Source organism: Primulina eburnea, chromosome 10 (assembly GCF_022965805.1).
Source record: "Primulina eburnea isolate SZY01 chromosome 10, ASM2296580v1, whole genome shotgun sequence".
NCBI classification, from domain to species: domain Eukaryota; kingdom Viridiplantae; phylum Streptophyta; class Magnoliopsida; order Lamiales; family Gesneriaceae; genus Primulina; species Primulina eburnea.
This window is the reverse complement of record NC_133110.1, coordinates 20012271-20019568: the sequence shown is the minus strand read 5'-3', so window position 1 is coordinate 20019568 and position 7298 is coordinate 20012271. Positions and strand designations below refer to the sequence as shown.

General features: G+C 38.3%; 1 non-coding gene across 1 annotated transcript; it reads right to left on the bottom strand.

Moving 5' to 3' along the window:
* Window positions 1-6597: 6597 nt before the first annotated feature.
* On the bottom strand, window positions 6598-6703 carry LOC140804095 (small nucleolar RNA R71). Its single transcript, XR_012112054.1, has one exon. It is a non-coding gene; the product is annotated as a small nucleolar RNA R71 (small nucleolar RNA).
* Window positions 6704-7298: the final 595 nt, after the last annotated feature.

The following is a 7298-nucleotide window of genomic DNA, read 5'->3' as shown; positions in this document are numbered from 1 at the left end:
AAAGCATGTGTACGTGTGGTAAAAACGTGTGTAAAGTATTATTGGATTACGTAGGTCCACGTTCCAAAAATATTATTCATTGAAAGACATCAATTAATGCTTTGACAAACAGTCACATCATGTAATATAGAATATTATTCGATTTATCAGTTAAAATATAGGATAATATCAATTGGATGAGCAGCTGAATGACCAGTTGAGAACTCAGTCAGTTCAGTTGAAGATCAACTGAATATTGTCTTTTCAGTTACATTTTCAATCAACATTCCTCCTTAATAAATGCATATATTTTAGAGAAAGGGTAAGAAAAACTCAGTCTGTGTTAGTCAAAATACGGTTCAATTGACTGGAGACGCTTCATCTTCTTCAATATTAAATGAGACCTGCCTATAAGAAAGATGAAAACAATGTTAGATAACAACAGTTCAATATGTCGAGTGTGTCTTGTTTGACTAGTGAGTCTGGTTCGATCATTTCAGATGCCTGCAGCCGCAATCATCACATATGTACAAAAAGATCACGAGAACTGGAAGATGTGAAGAAAGACATTGAAGAATTTGTATGGTTGAAGGTGATGTCTTCCTGGATTAAAGTTCAAGAACTTCAGTCTATATGGAGACACGGCTCAGTTCCCACTACTCAACAAAGAGCTGTAGGAAGAAAGTACTCAGGCATTTTAACGTCCGTCACGTTTCACAGCTTGTTACTTAACGTTCTGTGGCATGTGATGCTGTGGAAAGAATGGCATCAGCTTGAGAAGGTATCTTGTTTTGAATTTGTCAGAGAACTGCATAGCCAAGAACTTGTAAATTGGTTAATGATTGGAAAGAAGCCGCAGGAAGACAACTGAATGATGTAGTATGGTTTCAATTTTATGCTTCATGAAATCCTTTTTTGCATCATTAATGTTGTTCTTTTACTTTCTGCAAAAACTTCAATTTCATCAGTTGATAAATAATTAAATAACTGAATACAATAACTGATAAATTAATAACTGACATCAGTTGAAAGACAGTAAACAAACTGAATATCATAACCGATAAATGACTAACTGACGTCTGTTGACAAATAGTTAACGAACTGAACATATAAACTGATGAATAAATAACTTACATAAGTTGATAAACATTTAAATAATAAATGATAAACTGAGTAAACAACAACTGACAAAGCAGCAATATAACTGATTAAGATAAATCAAATAAACCAATTATATTACAAAAGTGAGAAAACTTAGTTTCTGGCAATGGCGTGGTGAAGATGTCAGCATCTTGCTGTTCAGTTGACACATATTCCAGTCTGATAGCTTTCTTCAGAGCATGATCTCTGATGAAGTGATGTCTGACATCAATGTGCTTGGTCCTTGAGTGAAGAACTGGATTATAAGTTATTGCAATCGTGCTCGTATTTTCACAAAATATGGGAGATTCTTTAGCATCAACTCCATAATCTTTCAGTTGTTGTTGAATCCAGAGGAGTTGGGCACAGCAGCTTCCAGCAGCAAGGTATTTTGTTTCAGCTGTGGAAGTAGCTATGGATGTTTGCTTCTTGCTGAACCAAGATATCAGTCTGTCTCCCAGAAACTGACAAGATCCACTGGTGCTTTTTCGATCTAGCTTACATCCTGCATAATCTACATCTGAATATCGAATTAAATTGAAAGAAGAGTCTTTAGCGTTCCATAATCCCACATTTTGATTGCCTTTTAAATATTTTAATATTATTTTGGCAACAGTAAAATGCGATTGCTTAGGATTTGCTTGAAATCTAGCACACATGCAACCAGCAAACAAAATATCAGAACGACAAGCAGTTAGGTACACTAATGAACTTATTAAACATCTGTAGAGTGACGTCTCAACTGATATTCCCCCTTGATCATTGTCCAGTTTAACTGATGAATTCATAGGAGTGTTTGCAGCTGAACATGTTTTCATGCCAAATTTCTTGAGCAATTCATTCGTGTATTTGGTCTGACTGATAAAGATACCAGTTTCCAGTTGTTCACTTGCAGACCGAGGAAAAATGTCAGTTCACCCATCATGCTTATCTCGAATTTGTCCTGCATTAACTTGACAAACTTCTCACATAATTTGGGGTTAGTTGACACAAATATAATATCATCAACATAAATTTGCACAAGTAAAAGTAACACCCCAGATTCAACGACTGTCCTCACTGTACAAAGATGAGTCTTTCCAGTGTGCTTCTGTCCTCACTCACACGTATCCTGGGAAAATTCCCAGGGGGTCATCCATCCCAAAATTTCCCTAACTCCAGCACGCTTAACTTTAGAGTTCTTATGTGATGAGCTACCGACAACGATTTCTAGTTAGGATGACCTCTTCAGTTGTGTCTCTAACTGAACACGTGTGTCGGCCAAACTGAACTGATAAATTATTGTCGCATAACTGACTGAGACTTATCAAGTTAAATTTCAAATTCTCCACTAGCAAAACATCTTTAATTGTAAAGTTACCATGGATAAGCTTACCTTTACCCACAGTTTTACCTTTGCAGTTGTCTCCATAACTGATGTTTGGTCCAGTATATTTGATCAGTTGAGATAGCAAATTTGAATCTCCTGTCATATGTCGCGAACAACCACTGTCTAGATACCAAGTTGATTCCTTGATTGTTCCTGTTACCTGCAATCACACACAGTATATAATTTTGTAACCCATGTTCATTTGGGTCCTAAACTAATTAGTCCTTTAGGAACCCAGACTTGAATCAGTCTAATTGATCTTCCAGTTACTATGTTCCAGATGGTTTTTTCTCGAATTTTTGGCAGTATTTGTGTGATGTGAGGATGAGTTAGTATGATTTTTATCTTTTTTCAGCTGAATATTCTTTTGATATCGTTTCTGAACTGGCTTACAGTTGAGGCAATTGTAATAGCCATTCCTTGAGTACTGATTTTTGTGACTGGATCGTTTAGCTGACCAATTTCTTGTATCAGTTGGACTCTCTTAGCTATATCCAATACCATGCCACCTTTGTTCTTACTTTTTGTCAATTGAACAGCTGGTCTACTAGGTTCTGAGAATTCATTTGTCATAGTTGATTTAACAAAGGTAATGTACTTTCCTTTTGTTTTTATTAAACTTTGGTTGAGCATCACTAGCAGAATTTTCATCAAGACTGTTAAAACCTAAACTAGTTTTTATCATCAACTGATTTTTGAGAATTCTGCATTTCAATCAATGCAACTAAAAACTTGTTCCAAGCTTGAATCAGTAAAGTATGTTTTGAAATTTTTGTTTTTAACTGACATATCAAATCTTGATTTTCAATCATTTCAGCTTTTTGCTGTGAAATATCCCTTTTCAGACTCAACAGTTCAATTGACTCATCATTTTCTGTTTTGTTCTCATTGAGATCAGTTTGGTCATTTCTGACCTTTTGAAATGATGGAGCAAGTTTGTGATACTCATTTACCATGTCATGCAAGGTGATAATGAGTTCCTCACGAGTGAAATCAGTAGAGCTAAAATCAAAAACATGTTCACTTGCTGATTCCAGTTCAGCATCATCTGCCATTGCACTTGACTTCCTCTTCATCTTCACTTGAACTGCTTGGGCTTTCTGGTTCTGACTCATCACTGTCAGTTTCAGCCCAATTAGATTTGCTCTCTTCAGTCAAGAGCACTTCATGCTTTTTCTTTAATGATTTATTGTCATCCTTGGTCCTTCTTTTATGCTCATAGGGTTTCTTTCCCTTATCAGTTGATACTCGACTGTCCTTCTTTGGCTTAGGACAGTCTGCTATGAATTGACCAGATCTGCCACAGTTGTAGCAAACAAAGGATTCTGCTTTGGATTGGTTCTTCTGATATTGCTTCTGGAAGTTTTTTTGATTCTTTCTCATGAACCTTCCAAATTTCTTGACAAACAATGACATAGCCTCATTGCTCAGTTGATCAGTAGATTTGTCAGCTGAACCATTTGGTTCCAGTCTGACAACAGTTAAGGCAGTTGTGGCAGTTTCTCTCCTTGTCTGGTTAGTCGGTCAAATTCTTAAGCCTTTAGATCAACAAACAAGTCATGAAGTTCGATCTTATTAAGATCCTTTGACTCTCTCATTGCCATGGTCTTCACATCCCACTCTTTGGGAAGATCTCTGATCACCTTCAGTGCCACTTCTTTCTTTGAATACCCCTTTAATTTCCAAGTGCATTCAACTCATTGACAATACCACTTATTCTTTCATCACAATCATGCATGGATTCACTAGCTTTCATCTTGATGTTATCACACTTTTGAACATCAACTGATAGCTTGTTCTCTTTAGTTTGCTCGTTTCCTTCACACAGCTGGATCACTTTTTCCCATATTTCCTTGCCAGTTTTGACATCTTGATTTTGCTGAAAGTGACTTTATCCAGCGTTTTGTACAAGATATCCTTAGCCACATTGTCTAGGTTGGATTTCCTTTTGTCCTCAGTTGTCCATTGATAGGGGGTGTTTTTACGTGTTTATTGCATTAGTTTTAATTGTGTTTACATTGTGCATGCATGCATTTCATTTACTTTTTGTTTATTTTTTAGTAATTAATTGTTTTCGATTATGTCTCACTTGTGTGTGATGAATTCGCAGGAAAAATGACCGGAAAAACCAAAAATCGGAGCCAAGTGCCAAGTCAAGACAACAAGGGCAGAACGATTGGCGCTCGGGCGGTAATATTATACCGCCCGAGCGCGAAAAGAGAAATTCTGAGTGAAATTACAGAAGGATTGGCGCTCGGGCGGTAATATTATACCGCCCGAGCGCGAGATGAAAGCCCCAAAGGATTTTCGACAGAAGGGTCGGCGCTCGAGCGGTAGTTTTCTACCGCCCGAGCGCGAATGTCGCACCAGCCAAGGAGAATTACAGAGAGTGTGGCGCTCGAGCGGTACTTTTCTACCGCCCGAGCGCCGCCTATTTTTGGAAATTATGGTGTGCGATTCCTTACCTTATTTTGAGAGGGGAATGAGATGGAAAGTCTTCTTGGCCGACTTGAGAGTGATTCAGACAGATTTTTAGAGAGCACAAAGGATTTTGGGAGAGCTTTGGCACTTGGATTGAAGATTCAACGGTTTCCGGGCATCGTTCTTCGCAGATTCCGTCACGCCTAGTATTTCTAGTTTAATTTACTCTGTTTAAACATTGTTTTGCTTATTTTAACTATGAATTCTAGTAGCTAACTTTTAAATATTTGTTGGGATTAAAGGGGATCCTACCCCGAACTTTTAGTTGATTAATTTATATGTCGGTTTGTGATTTAGTCTTGATTATTCTACGATTTTCATTGTGTCGTTGAGCGTAGCTAACTTTAACGACCATTTTATATCACGAGTGAGTTCGAGAGAATAACTAGTGATAGGATCAAGTAGTATAATTCGCGGATCTACAATTTGCATAGATATATGAAATTGGATACGTGCCGATAGTCATAGTCCTTAGGGTCGAAAACTAGGGGATTTCATTAATCGAAATGCGATTCATTCTTGATAAATAATTAAAGACATTTAATTACTTCATTGAGTGAATTAGTTTGACATAGTTCGAGAGAGTGTGTTCAATTGAATAGGAAATCCTGTCGGAAGCGTAGAACACAATCGAACGAATTAATTAATTAATAAGGGGTAGGTGAACCAGAATTCCCAGCAAATTCCTTTATCATTTGAAATTCAATCAATCGATTTAGCGATCACATTTCGTCATTTAATCTTTGCATTTGTTTATTTAATTTTCTTGCATTTGAGTAGTATGACACAATCAATCACCTTTCGTCGCTAGAGTTTAATAACAAAAATAATAATTGTTAAATACAGTCCTCAGTGGAACGATACTCGTATTCACATACACTATATTATTACTTGACATCGTGCACTTGCGATCACTTTTTGAGCATACAAAATCATATTTTATTGGGGAATTCACAGTGCAAGTTTTGCTCGATCAAGTTTTTGGCGCCGTTGCCGGGGACTGTTAATCTACAATTATATTTTTAGTTATTTTCTTTAGTGTATTTTATTTTTATTGAACTAACACTCCATATCTTATTTCAGATATCTCTTTCGCTGCATGCCAAAGTCACTTGACTTGGAGCTTGAGTGTGACCCTGAAATTGAAAGGACTTTCCGCAGGCGAAGACAACAGCAAAGACTCAAGGAACTGATGGAGAGGCACGAACAAGAGCAGGAGGCGATGCGCCAAAACGAGAGACAAATTGAGATGCCACGCCGGATTCCCATGTTAGAGTATGCCCAGCCTTCTTTGGATGGTGCACGCCCCAGCATTGTGAGGCCGATTGTGCGAGCAAACCAATTCGAGATCAAACCAGCCATTATTCAGATGATTCAGAACACCGTCCAATTTGGAGGAACTGCTGTGGACGATCCAAACACACACATCGCGGATTTTCTTGAGATTTGCGATACTTTTAAATTTAACGGAGTTTCTGATGATGCTGTTAGACTGCGTTTATTTCCCTTCTCTTTGCGTGATAAAGCTAAAGCTTGGTTGAATTGTTTACCTGTAGGCTCAATCACTACATGGGAGGACATGGAGAAGGCGTTTCTTATCAAATACTTTCCTCCATCGAAGACCATGAAGCTGCAGGCAGACATCACAACATTTGCTCAATTCGATCAAGAATCTTTATATGAGGCATGGGAACGCTTCAAGGACCTACTACGAAGATGCCCACATCACGAATTACCACTGGGGTTAGTTGTTCAAACTTTCTATTACGGTTTGCTTACTCCTAACCGTACTATGATAGATGCTGCTGCGTGTGGGAACCTGTTGAGGAAGACTGCGGAAGAAGGCTATGAGTTGTTGGAGGAGATGGCTGCTAGCAGTTATCATCCCCAATCTGACAGAAACAACCAGCGAAGAAGTGTAGGAGTTCACCAGGTAACTGAGTTTTCTGCTATTACTGCGCAACTTGATGCTTTAAACAGGAAACTTGATAGCTTGAATGTGGGTGGCACGGCGATGCGCCTTCAAGAGATATTCTGTGAAAAGTGTGGAGGGGAACACTATGTGAAAGACTGTCAAGATGGAAATCCCTTCTATGTGCAAGATGAGGCACCGGTGAATCAAGTGGGAGTCCAAAACCGCCCAAGGAATGACCCTTACTCGAACACATATAATCCTGGGTGGAGGCAACATCCCAACTTCTCATGGGGCGGTCAAAACAGTCATAATAGGCCGCAAGGAGGACAACAATATGGGAAACAACCGATGTATAGATCCGATCCTCCTAGAGAAGAAAAGTCCAACTTGGAACAAATGATGACTAAGTTTATC